The 25,589-nt window shown below is 41.0% G+C and overlaps 1 protein-coding gene across 4 annotated transcripts in view; it reads right to left on the reverse strand.

Moving 5' to 3' along the window:
• Positions 1-25,589, reverse strand: part of CHL1 (cell adhesion molecule L1 like) — a 286,834-nt gene that overhangs the window by 197,376 nt on the left and 63,869 nt on the right. For all 4 annotated transcript variants that reach the window (XM_063121796.1, XM_063121798.1, XM_063121799.1 and 1 more), the window contains exon 2: positions 6,651-6,737. The gene's annotated coding sequence lies outside the window, so the exon portion shown is untranslated. The remainder of the gene's footprint in view (positions 1-6,650; positions 6,738-25,589) is intronic.

Genomic DNA, 25,589 nt, shown 5'->3' on the forward strand with positions numbered 1-25,589 from the left:
TTCCCCAAAAATCAGGGGATGATGGGATTGCCTTGAAACTTGGCGTGCATGTGGACACGTGGATAAGCTATCATGGTGCTGAGTTTGAGGTTTCTAACGTGCAAATTGACGTAGTTGTAGAATGGGACAATTTGGGGTGAGTTAAGCCATGCCAAAAATCAGGGGATGATGGGATTTGCTTGCAACTTGGCGTGCATGTGGACACATGGATAAGCTCTCCTGGTGCCGAGTTTGAGGTTTCTAACATGCAAATTGACGGAGCTATCCCAAGGGGTGTGAATGGGGTGCCCGATTTTCATAAATTCCCCAAAAATCAGGGGATGATGGGATTGCCTTGAAACTTGGCGTGCATGTGGACACGTGGATAAGCTATCATGGTGCTGAGTTTGAGGTTTCTAACGTGCAAATTGACGGAGCTATCTAAAGGGGTGTGAATTAGGGTTATGGGAGGTGCGTTAGAGGGTAGAGCCGCGCCAAAAATCAGGGGATGATGGGATTTGCTTGCAACTTGGCGTGCATGTGGACACATGGATAAGCTGCCCTGGTGCCGAGTTTGAGGTTTGTAACATGCAAATTGACGGAGCTATCCCAAGGGGTGTGAATGGGGTGCCCGATTTTCAAAAATTCGCCAAAAATCAGGGGATGATGGGATTGCCTTGAAACTTGGCGTGTGTGTGTATACGCCCATGAGGTGTCATGGTGCCAAACGTGAGGTTTCTAACTTCAACGGAAAAAAAGTTGTTTACTTTTTTAGCTTTCAATGCAAGCCTATGGGGGGGCAAAAACGGAGCTCCGGATCCGATCCGGAGCTCCGAGCGGAGCGGAGCGGAAGTGGGCGGAGCGGGGGCGGGGCGGAGCGACCCGCTCCGAAAAATGGCGGATCTGCAAGTGAAGCGGAGCGGGGGGTCCGTGCACACCCCTAGTTAAAACTAAGCCACAGGGATTACAATGGAGAACTTTAAAAACCCTCGGAGTCTTGGCCTGGTGCCCAAAAGTCAAGTAGCTTAGGCACACGGTGGGATTCCCTAACAAGCCCAGAAGTTCTACTGTATACTCCTTTCGTAAGAACCTAAAACTATGAAAGAGTTCTGCTGGATTAGACCAAAGACACCATCTAGTCCAGCGTCCGGTTCCCAACAATTGCCAGCCAGATGGCTTGAGGAAGGATACAAGCCGGGCATGAAGGCAACAGACATCTTCCATTGTTGTAGCCCTGCTACTGATGTTCAGGAAGCATGTTGCTCCTGAATGTGGAAATCTCATTTAGCTGCCATGGATAACAGCTGGATGGACAGGTCTACCCTCTATCTAATCCACTTTTAAAAGCCATAACTTATCTTGTGGATGTGAATTCCGTAAGTCAATTACATATTTTGTGGAAAAGAATGCTCTTTTGTCCAACAATCCATTTTGAGTTTTCCCATGTTCTAGTATTACAGAACAGGGACAAACATTTCTATCCACTTTCACCACACTATTCTCTGTCACCTCTGTCATGTCTAGTCATGTCATGTCCCTGCTTCAGAATTTCCTTTTAGGAAAAGTGCTCCAATACTTTGATCATTTTGGTTTCTCTTTGATGTACATCTCCCACCCAAAGGGATTTTTCTTTAGCTGAACATTTTCTTTAGCAGGATTTTTTTTCTTCCCCCTTTATCCAGGCAAGAAAGAAATTCTTATCTCCAAGCAGCAGCTGATCAGAGATAAGAGCCTTTTTGCTCAACACTGAGAAAGGGAGTTGAGAAATACTGCCCAGCTTGGGTGGAGTGGGGTGGTGGTGGCTGAGAAGGGTATATGTGTGTGAGAGGAGGAGGATGAATGCCCCCACACACACTATGGGCAGTACCTCTGACCAATTTGGGCAGCGGATCTGCCCACTTTGCATGGTGAATCACTCACTGTGTACATGCAGCCCTCGATGTCCTGGGTCTAGGCCGATTCAGTCCTGAAGTTGGAAAATATTCCCCACCCCTATCCTAGATTATAGATGCTATACAATTACAGAACAAATAAGACGGCATTTTCTAGAAACAAAATCAAAAGTTTATTGAATAAGTCGTCAGACCATTTCACACACAATAAACACGTGTTAAAAACAAACAATAAATACTTGAATCTTAAAACATTACTTTTAAAAAGTCTAAAATTATTTATTTTAAAAAATAAAGTACATACTCCTATTGAGGCCCACAAGATTTAAAAGCTGTTACATGGCTCATTTAAAATATGTTTTTCCTTTTCCATTTTCCTTAAACTGGCCATCTTAACCACAAAAAGGGCAACCCTCTGAATCATGAACTGGTTAGATCCTCATAAGAGGAAATTCAGCTTCTCTTCAACCACCCAGTTTTTCATATGCCCAAGAAATAGAGTGAAATAATGTTCCCTACAATTGGAATATAACCAGCATTCCAGTAAATAGTGGGCCAGATCTTCCACCTCAGAAACACCATGTATTTTTTCCAGGAGGGAGGCTTCTCTATAGGCTGCTTAGCTTATAGTGATCCTAATCTAGCAGTCCATGGACAAACTGGGTGTGCTCTTTCATGATAAAATGCTTCCTTTTTCATACAGCACTTCCTTTTTCATACAGCACATTCAAGGCACTTTGCACATCTAACTCTGCTATCCTTACAATGCTCTAAGGGAGGTCAATTTTATACATATGTACATACTTCCAGAGGATCCATACATGAAGCTACTCTGGCCTATACCATTTGCCCATCTGACTCAGGCCTTAGCTAGACCTAAGGTTTATCCCGGGGTCGTCCCTGCCTGCTCCCTGGATCCCTTGTGTGTCATTTACATGAACAGGGATGACCCACGGATAAACCTTAGTTCTAGCTAAGGCCTCAATAGTATACATTCTGAAAGTAATTGTTCCCCAAGATCTCAGGCCATTTCAGAATCTTCTCACTGGAGAATTCAGGGATTGAACCTGGACCCGTTATCCATCCTCTGCTACAAAACCCAGGGCTCTTCCTTTCCTTAGATAAAGAGAGATTTGAACTGAGCGACTCCTCACTTATGCTCTTACAGCCCATTTGTATGCATGTTCACTCAGAGGTAAATCTCACTGAATTTAATGTGGCTTACACTAAGAGTGCATAGTATTGTAACCTTCATCACTTTGCTACACAAGCTCTCAAAATGTCTGCTTCTCTAAATTAGAGCCATCTGGATTTGCCATTGTGGAAATTTCCATTTATGAAGACTTTTGACTGAACTCACTACTGCCTCAGCACACATTTTGATTGCTGCAATGTATATGTAGTAAACTCAAAATTAAGACTTTGCTTTCTTTTATCCATCTAGACTTCATGGGACTGTCTTTGAAGCCAGCTCAGAAGCTTCAACTAGTGCAGAATGCAGCTTCCCAGATGATTATGGGAGTCAGGCGATCAGAACTTTTAAAGCCATAAAGCTGTGTAAATTATTGTTTGTATTGTTCTGATTTGATCTGAACGCTGCCCTGAGATCCTAGTGATAACAGGGCAGGATATGAATGTTTTAATAAATAAATATAATAAATAAAACATATCACCTATTTTGTACCAGCTGCACTTGCAGCTGAACCCAATGCAAAGTGCTGATAGTTTCCTTTTGAAGTCCTAAATGGTTTGGACCAAGTTATTTGACGTTTTGTCTGCACTCATATGAACCTGCCTGGACCTTTAGAGTGGACTCTATTCATTGGCCTGCCATACAGAAGTATTGGATTGGTGGGCACTAGTACAGTCAGGTAATTTTCAGTGGTGGCCCCATATTTTTGGAGTTCTTTCTCTAGGCAGGTATCGTCCTCTACTTTTAAAGACTTTTAAATGGGTAATGAAGATATTTTTGATCCAAACTGCTTTGAAATGATATTTGAATGCTTTGAATTTATCTACTGCTGTTTTAATTATTTATGTTTGCTAATTGTTATATAATTGAGGTACACTTCTCCCCCCCACCCAATTGATCTGGAGATACTGTTCATTCTTACACTGAAAAACGTTTGATACTTTGTATTGAACCTGGAAGCCACTGAGCACTAGACAATGCCATAGCTGCCATATTTTGTACTATCTGAAATTTCCACATTGTCTTCAATGTAGAAATACAAAATTTTGCAGTGATCTGAATTGGAGTTTATCATTATGTTTAACATAATATATTCAGCAGTTGTCTGCAGTAAACTTCAGACACATGAATAAGAATAACAGATTTGGGCTCTCATTTGTTTACATTCAGCAATAGCTGAGAACTGGAATAAAATAACACCCAATAAATGACATCTTAAAGGCAAGTTACAGCATAAATCATCAATGAAGATCTCGCAAAGTAGCCTTCATTATTGTTAGTGGACATGATATCATTTGCATCTCTTTTTGAAAAGAAAGCTTAGACTGATCTCAATTTCATATTTTGTAAGCACAATCTATTTTTGAAGGCAAGAAAATTAATAAATATATTTTGTAATGATGACAAAGACCTTTTGTAATTTGTGTTTCTGCTATAAAACAGCCAGAAAGAGTTAGACACTATTGTGGAAGACTAAAGAGAAAAAAGCATTAATTTCAGATAAATAATTTGGTAGTGTCAGACCTCTTCTTTCATTAAAATAACAGGTTTTGGCAACGTCATCAGCAAGACAGAGCCTTTGTATGAAATGGCCTTTTAACATAAAAAGAAGCTTTTGGAAAAATCTGAATTCCACTGCTTCCCAGCCAGATTTTCTCAAATGTTCATAATAATGCAAATGTCACTCAATTTTTCTACACAGCAACCACCACCACCAGATGGATTTAAAAAAAAAAACACCCAAAAAATTACTGACACTCCTGTCTAAAGCAGAGCTGAGGTAGCCAAACAGTTCTCATGCATTTTTTTTCAAACATAGTTTTCTTTATGCAACCAAAAATATGTGCAAGCCCAGGCATTTCACAAATACTGTCCTTAGTTCCTATAGTTTAAAGGCACCAGAGCCAACTTCTTGTTTTTTGTTTTGGTTTTTATCTACACAGAATCATATAGCAACTCATTAGCCCTATTCAGGTGTTCAAGCAAACACATGTGGGCTTAAGGAGGTTATAGAATCACACCCCGCACACCTCAGTTCAGATTTTGCTGTGTTGTCAAGGTCTGAAAGGGAGCTCTACGTGTTTTTGCTTGAACATAAGTAGAACTCTCTGTTCAATCTCAGACTCTGCCTTATCAGAGTTCTTGATTACTCTGAAAGTTCTACTCACATTCCAGTGAATTGTCAGTAGAACTCCCTTTCAGACCTTGACAATTTAACATGGCAAGGTCTTAGCACACCTGGAGATGCAGCAGGTGGGACCAGCATGCATGGCCCAGACTCTCTACAGACTCTCTACACCTGAACAGGGCTGTTGTCAACTGCCAATCAGACAGCCATATTCACATATTCAAGAAACCAAGGATGAGCCATATGGGATTGAACATTCATCCAAAAACCTGCAACAGCTTTCAAAAGATCAAAATTCCATTCAGCATTCTACAGAGAAAGCAACAACTGCATGTCATGTTTTTTCATACAATTCACACCTTTCAATCTAGAGGACGAAATGTCCAAAGAATGGTGAAACTTGTTCCATTTGTGTTGTTTCATGAAAAATAATGAGACATCTATTATGTGTGTGATGCTGACCATTACTGTATTTTCTTTCAGTTTGAGTCATTTTTAACATGTGTTCCTTCAGAAGGGATTCCTAAAGAGGGTTTAAAGGTTTTAAACATTAATCCCGCAACTCGATTACATGCTATCAAATCTTTTTAGTTTCAGTGAGCTGAAGATGGTACAAGATTGCAGCCTTAAAAGCAATTCATTTTCTATGTGTTAAAGGAAAACACTCTTTCACCATCTGTGTCTTCTAGTCTAACCGATTTGAAACTGACCAACAGCAAGCATAATTCTTTTTATTTGCAGTGCAATACTATAGCATAGAAATGGATATTCAGTAGCAGCTTGGAGTTAATAGACTAGAATGAAAACAGGTTTGGGTGGACTGAGACGTTCAACATTCCTTCCACACAACTTTCTTCCCTGGATGACGCACCCAATTGCAACCATGCTTTCAAGGAAAAAATAATTTTGCAGTGTGGCTTACATAAGAAAGAGCTCACAGTTCCTCTGAAACAAGATGAAAAGCAGTTTTTTAAGCTACTTCTGAATAGCCTATAGCCAGATTGGTAGATCAGGCTGCCTTCAATATCACATCTGAGAGGTCGGGGTTTCTAGTATATGATCATCCAAGTGATCATAAGTGAGGATTTTCTAGTACACAATCAATTCAGAATGCTGCAGAGAGACACCCTCTCAATGGACCACAATTTTTCTGTGTACTTATCTCATGGCGGAGGAAGAAGGGGAATTACACATGGCATAGAATAAACTCTTTGACCATACAATGATAAGTTGATCTAGGATCAATGAAATATCCTTTGTTCTGTAACTGAATATAGAAGGGTGTGGAGACCTACATAAATACTATAACTTGGAATGGATTTCTATCTTCTTTATTTAAGTACAAAGCCTATTAAAATGCATTTGAAGTTGTGTATATAATGAACAGTGGCAGACAGAGAAATAATGCATAGCATGTTTTTGTTTCAAAAAAAGAAAAGAAACATATAAATATTCTAACCAGTAAGGTCAGCTCCGTCTTTTTCCAGCCCTGGATCCAACGAAACTTTCAAATCATACTCCTCACTTCTCAGCACCTTTAGACAAACTGAAATATAAGCAAAGATGAGATGTTAACAAGAGACCGAAATATAGGTTAACAAAAACTGACATTCCTTTGTATGTTTTCTTCATTTCCTTTGCCTGTCATTTCTATTGCCCTGTTTTCCTTGCCACATCACCATTCTATTGAGTAAGTATTTTGATGTTCATATTCTCAATGTTCTAATTTCCCCCCCCCCAGGAACTGAGAATGTATAGTAAAAATGGATTAAGTACCTTTGGGAAGCTGCACCCCCACCAATTCCTTTCCACAAGGGGGACCTACCACTTGCACAATGGAGATATGTTACACTTTCTATAGGAATCTCCAAAACAAGCATTTCTGCTTGATTCCAGTTGCTCCAGGAAGTGCTAAATGTCCGTTGCACAAATGGTGTTTCTCACTTGTGTAACGTAATCAGTAGGGGCACAGCAGCTTCTTGGATACTGCCCTCTGAGTGGTAATATCACATAGCCCTGGCACTTGAAGCAAAAGAAAAGAGAAAGAAAAGAAAGAGAAGACAAATTCACAGAGGTCTATAAATTGCAATCAACCATGGCCCTTTCTACACCTAAAGATTATCCTAGGAAAATGGAGGGATCGTCCCTGCCAGCTCCTGGAATCCCCTGTATGTCATTTGGATGCACAGGGATGTAGAAACGGCCCATGATTGTATGTGTTATTAATTTGTACATAAGAAGAAACAAAAGATTCTGACTTCATAAAAAGTATTCATTGTTTCTCATCTTTAATAGTGATTGTTTTGTCCTATGCCAATTGCTGTACATCAAGGGGGAAATAAATGATGAACAGAAAATTACAGTTAGCTGGTTTCTTTCTCATTGCTTCTCAATAATCTCTTTATCTGGTTTCAGAGTAGATAAAGTTGCTATTTCCCCAGGGAGGAGCTTCTTCCCTCCACCTTTCCATATCTACAGGCACAAACACATTGACATGACATACTAAAGGCTAGAATCTTAACAGCTTTTTATTTAATTGTTTTGTCCAAGGCCCCTGCCATACAAATAAGCTTCGCTTCATCTAGCATTATAATTGTTGTGGGTACTCAATATGCAAGTGATCATACAGGCATAACATATTTCCTCCAAAATGAGTATGGTGCCTCCAGCAATGAGAACTAGCACAAGCTATTATTTTGGAGCGCGGAAAATCATGTTGTCAATAAATCCTGATCCTTAAAAGAACCAAATTCACAATGTGAAACATATATTCTTTAAGCAACATATATATCATCAAAGTATCATCATATAATGCATGAAGGAAGTCTATGTAATGAAAGAATAGTGGAGCCACACCAATGGCCCACCACATGATGCCACACAGCTTTCTCCATTCCACCCCACACACATCCAAAACATTGTATTAGGCATGGGCATCTGCAAAGGAGAAATCAATGCATGTAAAGGGGCTGTAACCCTAATTCTGCAGGGTTCAAGCTTCAAGGTAAACCTATCTATGTAGTGCTCTATGCATGCAGGATTTCCTCCTTACTGGGCATATATGGATTGTGTAAAATCTGTTCTGCGTATGTTTCATGGGATCAGATTTGTTTCAAGTTTCCAAATTTGCACAAATTCATACTGGCAAAAGTTCACACTTGCAAAAATGCAGAACCCCCCACTCCCACCCAATGTGCATCTTCATGCTTTTGCCTATGTGGGAAATATGAATTTTCAGGAAAGTTAGAAAAATGGTCTGCAAGTCCATAGAATCTGCCTGACAAGAAGAAGCTGGTCCGCTGTGGAATCCATGGGATGGATTCATAAAAATACAAGCTCATTCAATTCCATTGTGTATTTCTCTGACATCCCTACTCTGTGCAGATCTCCAAGCCTAAAATGTGGACTTCATGAGCAGTGTCAGGAGAAGCCATGCATCACCAGGGCAGTGGCATGACTGCATTGCCCCTTTAATGGAATGCCCTCCATTCAAGCATGCAGTGGTACAACTAGATACTTTTAGGCCTTGGACTTCATTGTATTATGCCCACCTGCACTTCTGCACTTGCCTCTCTTTGGTTGGTCACTGTTGAGCTCTTGGGCTGGAGGGCCCTGGACTTTGGTCCCAAGGTCCAGCACTAACTGCACAACTCTATGCATGTAACACAGGAACAACCTTCAGATGCTTTGCTTCTCCAAAAAGAGGGTGTTTCACTGCTCGGAGCATCCCTCTATTTCCGCTTCTTGTGGACATTTGAGCATGGTTTAATCAAGAGAGAATTCTTGGATAAACCTTACAGATTACAATGGAATCAAAATGAAACCACTGTCTTCACTCCAGAAACAGAGGGCATGCATCCAATCAACTACTGCCCCTATAGTGTTTATTCCTGCCCATTGGCTGTCATCTCTTTCTCCGGATATGCATTCCTGAATTTGCCAGAATTCTGGGTCACTGGGTGGGTGTTACTTATGTCCTAAGTCCAGCAGCTCTTGATAGACCAGCTGATTCACTAAGGCCCTGAATAGCTAAACAAGAAAGCTCATGCCTAATCACGCGGCGTAAATTCACTGCCCCTACAACCACTCTTTTATACAAATAAATCTCCTGTGCTTAATTAAATACAGTAATTTAAGCCATAATAATCCCTTACTCTCTCCATCCACATAAGTATGTTCAGCCCTTCGAAGTTAAGAATTGGAACATAAAATCCCTTATTTCTATCATTCTCACATCCCTTGAAGCAGAAAGGAAGAACTGGGGGGAAAGATAGGAACACACCCTTTTTACATTCTCAACCAGCCTACCAAGTTGCAAGTTGTTTGTTCCAATGTTTCTTTCGGTGAATACATAAAGTATGAATGAGAGGTGTAAGTACTTAAATATTGGGATATTCACACCTATATGTTCTGCTTGAGTCATAGATTCCTGATGCATGTACATGGATGCTTAAGAATGTGCAACCTATATATGTTTGGGGAAAACACTAGTGTAGTTGCACAATTATCATGTACAATCATGGGAGTGTTGAGCAACCCTATAGGGCATCAGAACGTCACGGTACTGCCAGGAAAGGAGATCAGTGCTAAGTGTGGTGTTGCAGAAAAGCAGTTAGATCTGTTGTGTTCATACAGAAAAGTGCTTTCCTTTGGAAGTCAGCAGTGGTGTCCCCTGGCTATCAGAACCAGCTAGCTAGCAAGCACAAAAGACCCATTGTTGTCTCTCACTAGGGAAATACTTTTCAGTCTACCTACATGCTGGAGTCAAGGGCACCCATTAACTGTGCCACAGAGAGACAAAGCGGATGATGCGGAGGGTTCCCTATGATGCACTAGCAGTTTTCAGAAGTGGGGGGAAAAGAATGCTTTCTCATTCCTACTGTAGGCATCCATTGTCTTGAGAAGCATCTGTATGGACAATTCTGGGCTGGAGTGCTTTTGCAACTGCAAAGACGGTCCCCCCCTCCCACACGCCCCAGCAGCCACATTTCGTAAGCTTGCTTTAAAGGGCAGCTATCCAGAAACAATGGATTCCTTGATGGCATTCGCAGAACTCAACTGAAATGCCCTCCTGCTGCTCTCTTGTCTGGAGGAAAGGGTTATATTCTTATTTATACCGTACATGCAGTGGCAAGGATAATGCTCCTATCTAAACCATGCTCAGTAAATCAAAGGCTTGCAATGATTAAACAAAGGCAAAAAGTACATTTGCATTTGTTGCACTGCTGAGTCCACGTATGGACATTTTATTTTATTTTTTTAATTGGAGTCTCGCTGTCTCACCTTTAGTTCCCTGATTTTCAATCAAACTTGTTTTTATCAGAACAACCTCATCACATCTTCAATTTTCTAGAGGGTCAAAGTGTTCGGATCAGTCAGCAGCTGGGGGTAAGAAGGTTTTATTAATTTTGACATATTCACTGAGGTGGAGTCTATGTTTCATCTGACCTAGAAGATGTGTAGAAAATTAATGTGGGAGGATGGGGTTGTAGCAGGATAGCCAAGTGAGAAGCTGGACAGATATTCTGTGCACAGGATGGTTGGAGGACACCTTGGCTACTGCTTAGTGGAGTTAAAATATTTGTAGCCATGCATATTCTCAAGTCCCAGTCAATCCTTAGGTTGAAAAAACCTGTACTTCAATAGAAGTCTTGGGGTGCACTATAGACAGGCCAAAGAAACGTGGCTGTATGAATACCTGCAATGGAAGTAAGGTTGATTCAACATCCCATTTAGGCTGCCAGTGATATCTCAGAGCCAGAACTCATCTGAATATTCATGAATATGACACCAATCATGATCATGATCCCTGTCATGACCATAACATTTGTTTGTTTACCATACCTCCTTCCTCTTCTGGCCCCCAGGAAAGGAAACGGAAACTCACAGCATGATAGCATAAATCAGATTTGGAATACTTGCAAATGATATAGTTAGTAAAGCAAGAGTTTATAATGGGGTGGGCATTTTCAGCAGCAGCCATAGATAGCCCATGCAGTAGCAGTGGTCTATAAACTGACACATCCACATTATATCAATAAGGTTATCAGCTCAGTTGTTGCATCACACACCATGTACATGTGTCTAATATGCTCATGTTCTCCTACAAAGAGATTATACAATCTATGTAGGCAAATAACAATGCATGAAATTTCCCTGGGTCCTTGCTCACAAACTATGGATTAGGGCCATGCATGGTCCCCCTGATTCACCTCGGAAGTCGGTGCGGAGCCCCCGAAACAGCCCTGATTCTACTCGGGGTGCTTCAGTGTCAAAATAAGATTCAAGGCCCCTGAAGCGATTCAGTCTTGCAAGTCCCTGGGTACTGGCTGTGCAGCCGGCACCCAGAAAAGCCAGTAGCCATAAGTCCTTTGGACTCACCTCCCTCTTCCCGCTCTCCCTGCTGCCATTGCTGCCATCTCCCTCCTGCCACCATCACTGCCGCATTGCTCCTGCTGCCATCGCCATCGTGGTGGCCACCTAATTTCCTTGAATGAGTTCAAATCTCCAGGGTCCGATGAACTGCATCCTAGAGTAATGAAGCAGCTAGCAGAAGAACTCTCAGAACGTCTATTATCTTTGCAAAATCATGGAAGACGGGTGAGGTGCCGGACGACTGGAGGAGGGCTAACGTTGTCCCTATCTTCAAAAAGGGCAAAAAGGAAGAACCTGGGAACTACAGACCAGTCAGCCTGACATCCATCCCTGGGAAAATTCTGGAGCCGATTATAAAGAAGTCAATCTGTAAACACCTTGAAATCAATGCGGTGATCACTAGAAGCCAACATGGATTTGTCAAGAACAAGTCCTGTCAGACAAATTTGATCTCATTCCCTTGTGGACCGTGGGAACGCTGTGGACGTCATATATCTTGACTTGAGCAAAGCTTTTGACAAAGTACCACATGACATTCTGATTAACAAACTAGCTAAAAGTGGGCTAGATGGAACAACTATTAGGTGGATTCACAGTTGGCTACAGAATCGGACTCAAAGAGTACTTATGGAACCTTCTCAAACTAGGGAGAGGCAACGAGTGGGGTACTGCAGGGCTCAGTCCTGGGCCGAGTGCTCTTCAACATTTTTATTAATGATTTGGACGAGGAGGTGCAGGGAACGCTGATCAAATTTGCAGATGACACCAAATTGGGTGGGATAGCTAATACCCTGGAAGACAGAAACAAACTTCAAAGTGATCTTGATAGGCTGGAGTGCTGGGCTGAAAACAACAAGATGAAATTTAATAGGGATAAATGCCAAGTTCTACATTTAGGAAATAGAAACCAAAGGCACAGTTACAAGATGGGGATACTTGGCTCAGCAATACTACAAACGAGAAGGATCTTGGAATTGTTGTAGATTGCAAGCTGAATATGAGCCAACAGTGCGATATGGCTGCAAGAAAGGCAAAAGCTATCTTGGGCTGCATTATAGTATAGCTTCCAAATCGCATGAAGTCCTGGTTCCTCTTTATTCAGCTCTGATTAGGCCTCACCTAGAGTATTGTGTCCAGTTCTGGGCTCCACAAGAACGCAGACAAGCTGGAGCGTGTTCAGAGGAGGGCAACCAGGATGATCAGGGGTCTGGAAACAAAGCCCTATGAAGAGAGAGTGAAACAACTGGGCATGTTTAGCCTGGAGAAGAGAAGATTGAGGGGAGACATGATTGCACTCTTCAAATACTTAAAAGGATGTCACACAGAGGAGGGCCAGGATCTCTTCTCGATCCTCCCAGAGGGCAGGACACGGAATAATGGACTCAAGTTAAAGGAAGCCAGATTCCAGCTGGACATCAGGAAAAACTTCCTGACTGTTAGAGCAGTGTGACAATGGAATCAGTTACCATTCCATTGTATGGAATGTATGGAATGTAGGGAGGTTGTGGGCTCTCCCACACTAGAGGCCTTCAAGAGGCAGCTGGACAAGCATCTGTCGGGGATGCTTTAGGGTGGATTCCTGCATTGAGCAGGGGGTTGGACTCGATGGCCTTGTAGGCCCCTTCCAACTCTGCTATTCTATGATTCTATGGTACTAATCAGAGCCCCACGATATCTTTAAATCATGGCCTAGTTCTCAGATGCGGCAATGGCAGCAGGACTGATGCTGTGGTGGCGGCGATGGTGGCAGGACCAATGCAGCAGCGATGGCGGCAGATGACCTGGGAGAGTGGCCCAGTCCTGCTCTGAAGTGGCCCAAGGCACCATGAAGCTTCGGTGCTGATCGGCTTCAGCTTCAGGGTGCCTCAAACTGACCCAGAACTGACTTGGAACCAAGGTGAGGCGGGCTGAATCAGTCCACCTTGCCTCGGTTTCAGGAATTCACCCCAAGGCGGTGCACAGCCCTACTATGGATGGAACCCACCATTTTATTTCTACTTGTCTATATATATAAACATGACTTTAAAAAGAAAAGGAAGTGTTTTTTGTTTTTGTTTTTCACTTCCAGCAAAAAATGGCAGCTCAAACCAGGTACAAGTCAGGAAAAAGGACAACAATTGCTACACTGACTCCAGTAAAAAGTATGAGCTCACATTTAGAAATGAATATGAACATCTACAAATGTTCTTTTTTAAAAGAAGAAGAAGTCCCCATAAAATGTTAAGATTCTTTCAACTTAGTAAATGTTGCAAAGCCAGATGAATAAACCCGCCTTATGAAAAAGGTTAATGTCCTTGAAAATAGCAATCATTTGAGTGAGTTTCTATTTACATTGTTATTAGTAGTAGTATTCGTATTCCCTATACAGCTTGTGAACATAAAGGACAGTATATCATGTGAGTGGGTTTTCAGCCACATACTAACAACAAAATGAAGACAAGAGAAAGGACAAAAGACGAACAAGGCCGCTTCAGAATCAGCCATTGCACATTTACATTATGAATGCAAACCATAATTGCAGAGCTGCCACTCTACTGGCAAGATTTTCATATCTTTAAATATTATGATGATTCAGTCTTTAATAATAACAGCTGGAAAGTTCTATCACTGTAGGAAAAAAAATGAACTTATCATTTTTCATTGACATATTATGAGGAACCAGAATGCATTACGAATCCTAATTACTCAAAGCCTGGCTGTTGCCTTTGAAAATATGATTTATGCTTTTACCATGGCCTTTTTTCATACTCTCTTATATTTCACAGTAACAAAAATTGAGACATGGCGTGGTTGAAGAAAAAAAGAAGAAGATAATTTGGACACCATCCAGCAAAGTTAAGTATTTTTAAATCCTATTTAGTTCAACAGGAGGGTTAAGCTTAATACTATAGCGCATTATAGGATTACTAACTCCCACTGAGAACAATGGGTTTTACACCCAGGCAATAGAATTGAACCCTACATATGTCTACTCGGAAGTAAGTTCCCTGTAATTCAAATGGAGTGACCCATTGAATGGAATTGCATTCTTCAACTCACTACTTATTCCCTAAAATTTGAGGGTGCTTAACATTAGCTGGACTGAAATCATTATTTAAAAAACCCACATTTTCATTCTTGATTAAACACAACAATACAACCATCACTGAAACCTTTGCCTTACCATTTGTAAGCTAAAAGTGTAGTGAACAATACTAAAACTGTTTTTTAAAAAATTATTATTAATAATTTTCCAAAATAAAATCAACTAAAATAATGAAAAATAGAGAAAAGCATTAAATAAATAAAAAAAATACATATTAAACGTTAATATACACTTGTGGAGGGTTTTTTTTAAAATGACTGGATCTGAAATAGATTGGTGGGATGTGAAATATTCTAAGTCCCAGGTTTTTTGAAGCCCTCCATTTGACTGTCAGGAACAGGTATGGTTGAGAAATTCATTGGATTCACATTTTTATGTGAGATTATTCTATTTGCAAGTGAATCACAAAACTGAATGCAGACCTAAACACAATCCGTGGTTGGAACTCCCTATATTTCCATGCTTGTGATACATTTCACAAAACATAACAAAACTGTGTTTGAAAACATGTGCATGTTTGAAAAATGTGCATAGAAAAATGCTTTTTGCTGCTGCAGTTGGTTAAGAGAATAAAAGCCAGGGTTCATCCTAGATTTACTCCTGTAGGGTGACCATATGGAAAGGAGGTCAGGGCTCCTGTATCTTTAACAGTTGTATTGAAAAGGAAATTCCAGCAGGTGTCATTTGTATACATGCAGCACCTGGTGAAATTCCCTCTTCATCAGAAGTGTGACCAGATATGAAAGAGGGCAGAACTCCTGCAGGTTTAGCTGTTGTGAACTGCCCAGAGAGCTTTGGCTATTGGGCTGTATAAAATGTAATAAATAAATAAATAAAAGGGGATTTCACCAGGTGTTGCATGCATACAAATGACACCTGCTGGAATTACCTTTTCTATACAACTGTTAAGGATACAGGATCCTTGTCCTCCTTTCCATATGGTCACCCTAACTCCTAGAACCTCTAATCTAAAGGTGGGCAGCTTGGGCCCCTAGGGCCACATGCAGCTTTAAAACTCATTACAAAAGTCCTCAAACACTTTCTGCAAATGATCAATTCAGACCTCTGGCAAGACTAATCTGTACCTTCACTTGCAGCAAATGGGCAGGGAGGAAGAGAGAGAAAAGGGGATGCTCCACCCACCTTTGGCTCTAGCCCCGCCCACTGCCAGGATGTGATCCCTATCAGACTGCACCAAAGGAAATGCAGTCGTCAAATAGAAAGAATGTTCCCCACTCCTGCTCTAGTAAGTGAATCAGACCAAAGGCCTATCTAGTTCGTAATTCTGCTCAAACAGTGGCCAAACATGCAATAGCATCTTCCCAGCCGTGTTCCCCTGCAATTGACATACCCTCCAATAAATATTTGACATCCAATGTTTTTCCTACATGAACGGGAGGAGCTTGCATTCAAAGTAGGAAAGTTGCACTCATAAACCTTTTGTAAGCGCCACTGTCCTTCCATTCACAAAAAGAAATGATGGAGACCACCCAATGCTAGGATGCCATGCTAGAGAAAACATAAAAACCAACATCATAAAGAACCAGATCACAACTTCCATTCCATGTGCTTCTCTAAATGGCTCATAATTGCAGCTCTAAATGATTGCTTGTGTTGTTTGTACAGCTGAGCCAGTTCTTAGGTGCAATACTAGCACATAAGAACTTCAGAAGAACCATGCTGGATCAGCTCAAAGGTCCATCTCATCCATGATTCTGTTCACACAGCAGCCAACCAGCTGCCTGTGGGAAACCCACAAGAAAAACATGACTACTACAGCATCCTTCCGCTCATGCTCCCCAACAACTGATGTACATAGGCATACTGCTTCTGATACTGGAGGCAGCATATAGCTATCCTGACTAGCCATCATTGATGGCTTTATCCTCTATGACTTTGTCAATTACACACACATACACACCACAAAAGGCTAAAGGGTGCTTCTGACTTTAATTTAAGGGTGGGGGGAGGAATGCTGCAGTTAACAAAACACTGCTCTCACTTTGCTGATCCTTCCATTAAAGCAGCGTAATGCGAAAAGGAGAGTTATTAATTCTCCTATTCTACTTTCCTTCAATTGCAAGTGCCTCACAACCTTTCCAGATAGTCAAGGCTGTGTGGAAATGCCAATGTTTGTTTGTTTACATTTGATTTGATTTTTTTTTTTTTTGAAAGATAGGATGGAAAAGAAGCTGGCCATTCTCAAGAGCTTTGCTAGACATTTTGAACTGAAATCAGATATGAAAGGCTCATAGCTCTGGTTGGAAACTGAGGATGTCACTCCTTGAAGGCTCTTGTTAGATTAGGCCTTCTTACCATAGATTCTATCCAGGTTCCACCTGCTTGTAATCTGTTCCTGCAGGTGTAGATAATATTTCCTCAGAGCATAGAAGCCATCTATTTAACTTACCTAGATTAATGTGACAGATGACATGGCCCAAATCTCTGACACACACACTTGCAAAAATAATTTATAGTACAGTAACTCATAATGGCACTGCTAACAAGCCTACTTTAAATCTTCCACTTATTCCTGACAAAAGGAGCTGTAAAAATGAAAGGAGCCTAACCGTTAAATGTATTGGGATAAGCAAGAAGAGTTACAACACATGGCTTTCTTCGCTCTATTATCTTAGCCTGCGCTTTGCAAGCACCAGGATCATCATCAGTCCTTAGCAGTACTCGTACAGTGAAAGAAAATAGGCTTGTCATCCTCTTGCCATCTATTACCCAGGCACAAGTCTCATTGACTTTGAGGGCAGTAAAGCAGCAGTCATTCTCGGAGGTTTTGGAGTTCCAGCCCCGAAGAGGGCTCTTGTGCTTGTAGTAGCAGGGAGGCTCCTCTATGGCGGTTCATGGATCTACCACTGGCTAAAGAACAAGGCAAACGTCTGGCTGCAATGCAGATATTCAATCCTGGCACATGGAGAGATCATTGTCACAAACCTATGCTATAACCAGGATTGCACCATTCCTCTGTGTGGAGTTTCAGGTTGAAACTTCTAGTGGGGAGGGGCAAATCCCCCCCCCAACATACACTTTGGCTTCTCCAGGTAGAAATGGAAATTCCTCTTAGGGTGACCATATGAAAAGGAGGACCGGGCTCCTGTATCTTTAACTGTTGTATTGAAAAGGAAATTTCAGCAGGTGTCATTTGTATATATGGGGAACCTGGTGAAATTTCTTCTTCATCACAACAGTTAAAGCTGCAGGTGCCCTGCCCTCTTTTAAATCTGGTCACTCTAGTATAGCTCCTCATCACTGCTGTGATGAGGATGGGGTTTCACCAGGTTCTCCATATATACAAATGACACCTGCTGAAATTCCCTTTTCTATGCAACTGTTAAAGATACAGGAGCCCTCCTTTTCATATGGTCACCCTAATTACTATGATCTGAAACCCTGGAGAACTGCAGCTAATCAGGGCCAAGCAAAGCATCCTGCTAATACATGCATAGCATATCTAAGCACAATAATTTTCCTTACTCTTGGGTAAGAACCCCAATTTGGACTAGGACCATGGAGTTTTAGGAGGGGAGTCAGATCTTTCCTCTATTTTTTCGTCTTGAAATACCACTCTGTGAGGCAAAGGGTGAAATTTCGGGGAGGGGGATGGAGGGAGTTTAATCGCTCCCTCCCAGAGTGCCATGGTCCTAATCTGGATTGGGGCCACTAGCACTTATACAAGAGTAAGAGAAATTATGCATTAATAACAGAACATTTAGTTTGCCCGTCAGTGTAGACAATACTGAGGGGAAAAACAAAGATTATTTAAAGGATGTACCTAGAAGCTATGGGGTTCCCCTCCATCTTTACTCCAGTGCTGGTGTCCTAGTCCAGATCAGGACCCTAGCATGGAGTGCTGGGGGTTGGGGTGGGGGTCAGATTATGCCTGCAATTTCAATTGCACAATTGTGATTTATTTGGTTTATGGATCATTAGAATTTCTAATAGAAATTGAAGGCATGGGGATGATAACCTGGATCAGGCCCCATAGAAGGGAGAGAATTAAAGCCACTGTAAGCATCCACTACGATCCTGATTTGAATCAGGCTCCCCATGTCTGCAATGCTTTTGTTCTATTCAAATCAGTAAGATCCTAGTCATGACCAACTTAAGCACCATCCATTTCAATAGGACTAAAGCGTAACTACATAGTGTGTATCCAATCCTATATTTCTATGCTAACTGAGACAATGTTCAACTTTTTCAGTCATCTGAACTGTCATTTCTTTCCTCTACCTGCCATTGCTATAGTGCTAGTCTTGCACTTGTATTTCTTTGCTTGAGCAGTCCCCCTATAACAAAAAAAAACCCCTAATGGTCTTATATTAACATGCTACACAAAAAATAGATACAATATTAGTAGTTTTTTGTTCCATCTTACCCACATATGAACTTTCATCTCAAAGTAACCATACAATTACGTCCCCCTGACTTTCCTGAATTCTGTTTTTAGCAATATATATTGTGTGGAGCAGTGAAAATAAATTTCACTGCATGTGGATAATATATTGCAGTGAGCATCAAGATTTATCACTCCTTTGCAGAAAATGGGAATTGTCACGAGTTGCCTCTGTCAATATTTACCCCTTAGGTCAATAAATTCTGACAGTCAATTAAAGTCAGTACACTCGATTGACAAAAGGGCTGCTTGGACTCACCTGAGGTTAGAATTTTGTGAAGGAAGTATCTGCTTATATTGGCTGAAATAATTTTGAATTTAGAATCCCTCTAGCATAGAGAGCACACCTCCATTCAGTGTTAGTAGCATAGCAATCCATAAGTCAATTTAACATTTAGTTCTTCGCTAACAGTTGGTGGAGAATATGCCCAGAACTTGTATGCAAATTGAAGCTCACAAATTTCCCTTTAAAGAGGACATTTGCCCCTTTGCATCTGCTGTAACGGAGGTTATTTACAATGTTTTTATGTTCGTTTGCATAACAGATTGGTTTCAGAAAAATATTTTTAGGTTATTAATTCCTGTCATTTAGTGACTAAAGAGAGATCACAGCTATTACGTATCATGCAGTCTAACAATGGTCACAAATACGTAAGAAGATGGATCAATCTACCCCAAAAGTACTTAAATCAATGCTAACAATTAAATAGTAGACTGCAATAAATCTAAGTAATGTTCTTGTTCCATCAGCATGGACTAGATCAACATATTATTATTATTATTAGTAGTAGTAGTAGTAGTAGTGGTAGTAGTGGTATCCCGCCTTTTGCCCAATACTGGGCCTCAAGGAGGCCTATTCCTAACAATTGGCCTGCTGGCTAGGGCATATTTATTTATTTGATACATTTATATCCTGCCTTTTTCGCCCAGGAGCTCAAGAAGGTGTACCTCTTCCTCCTCTCCATTTTATCCTCACAACCCTGTGAAGTAGGTTATGCTAAGAATCATTGACTGGCCCAAAATCACCCAGTCAGCTTCACTGCTGAGTGGGGACTTAGAATCATAGAATAGTAGAGTTGGAAGGAGCCTAGAAGGCCATCGAGTCCAACCCCCTGCTCAGTGCAGGAATCCACCCTAAAGCATACCTGACAGATGGTTGCCCAGCTGCCTCTTGAATGCCTCTAATGTGGGAGAGCCCATAACGTCCCTAGGTAACTGGTTCCATTGTCGTACTGCTCAAACAGTCAGAAAGTTTTCCTGATGTCCAGCCAGAATCTGGCTTCTTCTGGGAGGATCGAGAAGAGATCCTGGCCCTCCTCTGTGTGACAAACTTTCAAGTATTTGAAGAGTGCTATCATGTCTCCCCTCAATCTTCTCTTCTCCAGGCTAAACATTCCCAGTTGTTTCAGTCTCTCCTCATAGGGCTTTGTTTCCAGACCCCTGATCATCCTGGTTGCCCTCCTCTGAACACGCTCCCACTACACCATACTGGCTCTCATGGGAGTTGAAGTCCAAAACATCTGGTGGGCTACAAGTTGCCCTGGATGAGATTATCTTTAAGGCATTTGTTGCATCCAATAAGAGAAGCAACAGAGTAAAGTACAAACCTTTATTTTAAAGTATACATGACAAAGATAGCATACTAGTAGCTATACCTAGAACAAAGCAGATTTTGTTGCTAGTTCCTCTTTTCTTCTATAGGTTGCCTTCCTTCAGCTGGGTATAATCCCAGGTCCCCTAAAGATAAGATGCCTACAAAATCACTACACTTCTCCCACTCTTAAGAAACATCCATACTCTCACAATCAAATGGTAGATCACACAGCCCTTTGCCCAAGCAGGTGATTGTCTGACACGGACAGGCCATCATTCAGGTTCATTTTCTGGTCGGTCAGGCCCAGCTGCTAGCATAGTCTTTAGCACAGGTGAGAAAGGAAAGTAGTACTCTTAACACCAAATGAGTATCTACCTCATTTCTTCAGCCTACTGAAGCAGCTAAGAAGCATCCACACACATCCATCAGAAAGTTTACAAGTATAATGTCCTCTTCTTTCAACAATTTACAAAGGGATGTGAATCTCTGTTCTCCCTTTTTTAAAATTCCAAGTTTCCTAACTAAAAAGGGGGGGGGGGAGTTGCATTCAAATCTCTGTTCCTTAGCATCACAACTTCTATCTGTATATGCTTTAGATTTCCTTTCTTTCTCTTCAACTATCTCTCTGATCACAGATACCAAAGGTATATCTCATCTTGGTTTTAATGCAAAACAAAAAGAGGGGGACCCTCAACTGAAAACACTAACTAGATCAATAATACCACAAAATGTGTGATGTAATCAAATATAATGCTGCCAGTGATTGTAGGATTCACAATAAATGATAATAACAACAGATGTGCGTATTCATCATTCTGGCTCTGAATGATAATATTTAACAATAGTACAAACACTCATGCATAAGTTCTTTAAGAGTTATTTCTATGCTAAAAACCAATGGAAAGAGAGCTAACAACCATAGCTTAGCTAACATGGCTATTCACTGTAATAATTAATTAAACATAATAACCAATTGGAGCAGCATCAAAATGCCCTATAATAATCAATTGCAAACTTTTCCCATGCAACATGGCACTGGCTGTAATGCTGATGCATGTATTACTGTCATCTTATCATGTAACTGACAAACTACTTGTGATTATATAACTACTTCCATTTGCAAGTCCATCCCCTGCCACCAATACAGATCTCTCAGTCCCTGTTTAGTTCTAACATTCCCTCAATCTTTTACTGTTTATTGCCAATTATATATAATGCAAGCATTTGTAATGTGTTAATGATTATTGCTATTTAGGTTGTAAGTGGTTAATGCTGTTTATATTTTGAATGGTTTTCATGATTTTAATTTTTGTGAACCGGTAAAGAAATGCAATAAATAAATGAATAAACAAACAAGGGATACACGAGTATTTTTTAATGTTTCCAAATCAGGCAAGCATGATCAGGCAACCATTCACAACCCCGAATGCAAATGTGAGCAGGAGATGATGTCCTCCAAAGATGTTTGCAAATTCCTGCCCTTTTGTTCCCATTTTAAAACATCTGTTTATTTTTAAATGCATATTTTCAAGCTTTACTCAATGGAAGAAACATGCACATTTTCCCATTTGTAAGAAACAACAAAATATCATAAATGCGGAAAATGAGGTGAGAAGCTTCAAAATGGTGTTCAAAGAATCTAGGTGATCACAAAAATGGCTGCTTTGCCCCTCCTTGTAATCAACACTAAGCAGAGAGGGCTGGGTGGGAAGGAGGAGAAATGTGTTCAGAGTCTGAGCCCCGTGAGAAAGGGCACTGGGAAACAGGTAATAATTGACCCCCCCTCCCTCCCCCAGTTGTGAGCTATCACTACCAAGTGAGGAACATCTGTATGAGTAAGAAGATTCTCACTCAGTTTGGAATGTCTTCCCCCCCCCATGCCCCCTATTTCACTACCCACAAATGGGATAGCAAAAGGGGAAGACATTTCACTGGTGATGATGGCCACAGTTGTGGTGACCTGGTCCCCAGCCAACTGTAGCATTTAGTGTCACATCAAACTCAAGGCATTAAATCACAGCAGAGACTGATGCCTAATGTAATGCATTGCTTTGCTTGTACACTGGATCATCCATTTATTAATCCAGGTCTTGGTAAATTGAGCAGAGGGAAAACTGTACACAGTGTCCCAAATTGCTGTTCTGGGCTGAGCATCTTTTTGTTCGTCAACCCTTTAATCTGCCAAAAGACTGTGGGGAATTTTCCCCATCAGTATCGAGAGTATAAAACCAAAGCAATGCCAGGAAAGCTTCTAGTTGGCCACTTGTAATGTGAAAGTCCATCTGTACAAAAAGTCTGTAGAGGATTAGGCTTTCCTGTTTGCAATAAAGATGGGAAGGGGGGAACCCTCAAAAGTGGTAGATCAGGCGCTATTAGGGTGACCATATGAAAAGGAGGACAGGGCTCCTGTATCTTTAACAGTTGCATAGAAAAGGGAATTTCAGCAGGTGTCATTTGAATATATGGAGAGCCTGGTGAAATTCCCTCTTCATCACAACAGTTAAAGTGCAGGAGCTATACTAGAGTGACTGGATTTAAAAGAGGGCAGGGCACCTGCAGCTTTAACTGTTGTGATGAAGAGGAAATTTCACCAGGGGATCTACACTACTGCTTTTAAGGCACTTTAAAGCACTTTGAAAACACTTTGAAAACTGTATATGCAGTGTGTCCTGGGCCCCAACAGTTGTCAAAACTGTTATAAAGCGCTTTAAAGCAGTAGTGTAGATCCTGCCCAGGTTCTCCATATATACAAATGACACCTGCTGAAATGCCCTTTTCAATATAAATGTTAAAGATACAATAGCCCTGTCCTCCTTTTCATATGGTCACCCTAGGCGCTATAGAATCCAGCTCCAATGATCCTCAAATACTTAATGTGCAAACCCAATAAAACCAGAACAGCTCAATAACATCAGCTGACCAATCTGACCAGGAAAAAAGTCTGCAGATACGTCTAGGTTTCTGCTTTAAAAACATCTACAGTAATCACTGTGTGCTGGAACTTTCATGTGCGGGAGAAGCAGATTTCATATGCACATACAGCTTGTGTCATCTGCCCACATCGAACTCCTCTTTTCAGCTATTACAGCACTCGTTCTTAGGAGGGGTTTATCAACTGTGAGATTGGGTCATATGTCTGAACCATCCATGAAAAGATGGCCATGTGAGAGCCAGTGTGATGTAGTGGCTAAAGTGTCAGACTGGGAGTTGTGAGATCAGGGTTCTAGACCCACTCACCTATGGAAGCTCACTGGGTGACTTTGGGCCAGTCACAGACTCTCAGCCCAACCCACCTCACAGGGTTGTTGTTGTTGTGAGGATAAAATGGAGAGGAGGAGGATTATGTACACTGCCTTGGGTTCCTTCAAGGAAAAAAGGTGGGATATAAATGCAATTATAAAGAAATAAAAATGGCAACTCAGGCATCTAATTTGTGCCAGGGTGCAAGATCTCAGTCATGAAAATATGGAGAAAGAATAAATTGAAGTCTCCACAATCATGTCCAGAGAGCATTTCCTTTCACCACTGAGAGTTATAGATTAAAAAAAAAAATCATGTAGGGGGGAGCTCAAAAAGTGAATTCCCCGCCCTTTGAAAGGCGGCACCCAATTTCAAGTTGGATTCAGACACATTCAAGTCTGGAGTAGCCTCAAAATTAGGTTTATTTTAATTTACTTATTTATTTATTGCATTTTTATGCCGCCCTATAGCTGAAGCTCCCTGGGCGGTTCACAAAAATTAAAACCATTCAAAGTATAAAACAAACAGTATAAAAACATGATATAAAATACAATATAAAAGCACAACCAGGATAAAATCAGCAGCAGTGCGGAAATACAATTTTAAAACAGCAAAGTTAAAATTTAATTTATAGACTGTTAAAATGCTGAGAATAAAAAGGTCTTCACCTGGCATCTGAAAGAATATAGTGTAGATGTTTCAAAGATAGGTTTGTTGCAAATAAGGAATGCAGTATTATATATAAAAATAAAACCTTTATTGCCTCAAACAAACATATACTCTCCTACCTAACTTCTCTCCAGCCCTGACTGACTCCTGGGAATGCTGAGTCACTGACTGCTGCGTCACTTCCTGATTGGGCAAGTATTCCTTCAATGTCTAAGTGTCCCTGACTTCCTCTTCCATCTGACTTCCCGTCTGTCTCAGTTCTACCTATTGATACAGTAGGTCCCAGGCGAACCTCCTTAGGGAGCTTATTCCACAGCCGGGGTGCCACAGCAGGCCTCACTTCCTTTGGCAGGGGCTCATGGAGACGGACCCCTGAGGATGATCTTAGGGTCCGCGCAGGTACATATGGGAGGAGGTGTTCCTTCAGATAGCCTGGCCCCAAGCCATTTAGGGCGTTAGGGTTCTCTTCCTAGCCTTGCTGCTAGCCTCCCCTTACAGTTCCCTACCATTTCGCAAGCAAAACCCAGCACCCGTTTCCTTTATGACATTAGGGTGACCATATTTTGGAAACCAAAAAGGAGGACAACATGGTCGCCATGTTAAAATTGTTTTTAAAAAATAATTTTAAAACCTCAAACTTTTTAAAAAAATCCTAAAACTCAATGGATGGACAGATGTGTTTCAAACTTGACATAGCTAAAGTCCTTGTTAGGAGCAATCATGGTGCCAAGTTTCATCTCTTTATCTTTAAAAATAACATTTTTAAAAAAAAAATTAAAAAAAATTCCTAAAAATCAATGGATGAACAGATCTGTTTCCAATTTGGTATGGCTAAAGCGCTACCTAAAAGCTGTCATGGTGCCAACTTTCATCTCTTTATCTTTAAAAATGACGATTTTAAAAATAATAATTTTAAAAAAACCCTAAAAAATCAACAGATAAATGTATCTGTTTCAAATTTGGTATGACTAAAGCCCTTCCTAAGAGCTACCATCGTGCCAAGTTTCATGTTTTTATCTTAAAAAATGAC

The sequence above is a fragment of the Elgaria multicarinata genome, chromosome 3 (genome assembly GCF_023053635.1).
Source record: "Elgaria multicarinata webbii isolate HBS135686 ecotype San Diego chromosome 3, rElgMul1.1.pri, whole genome shotgun sequence".
NCBI classification, from domain to species: Eukaryota; Metazoa; Chordata; class Lepidosauria; order Squamata; family Anguidae; genus Elgaria; species Elgaria multicarinata.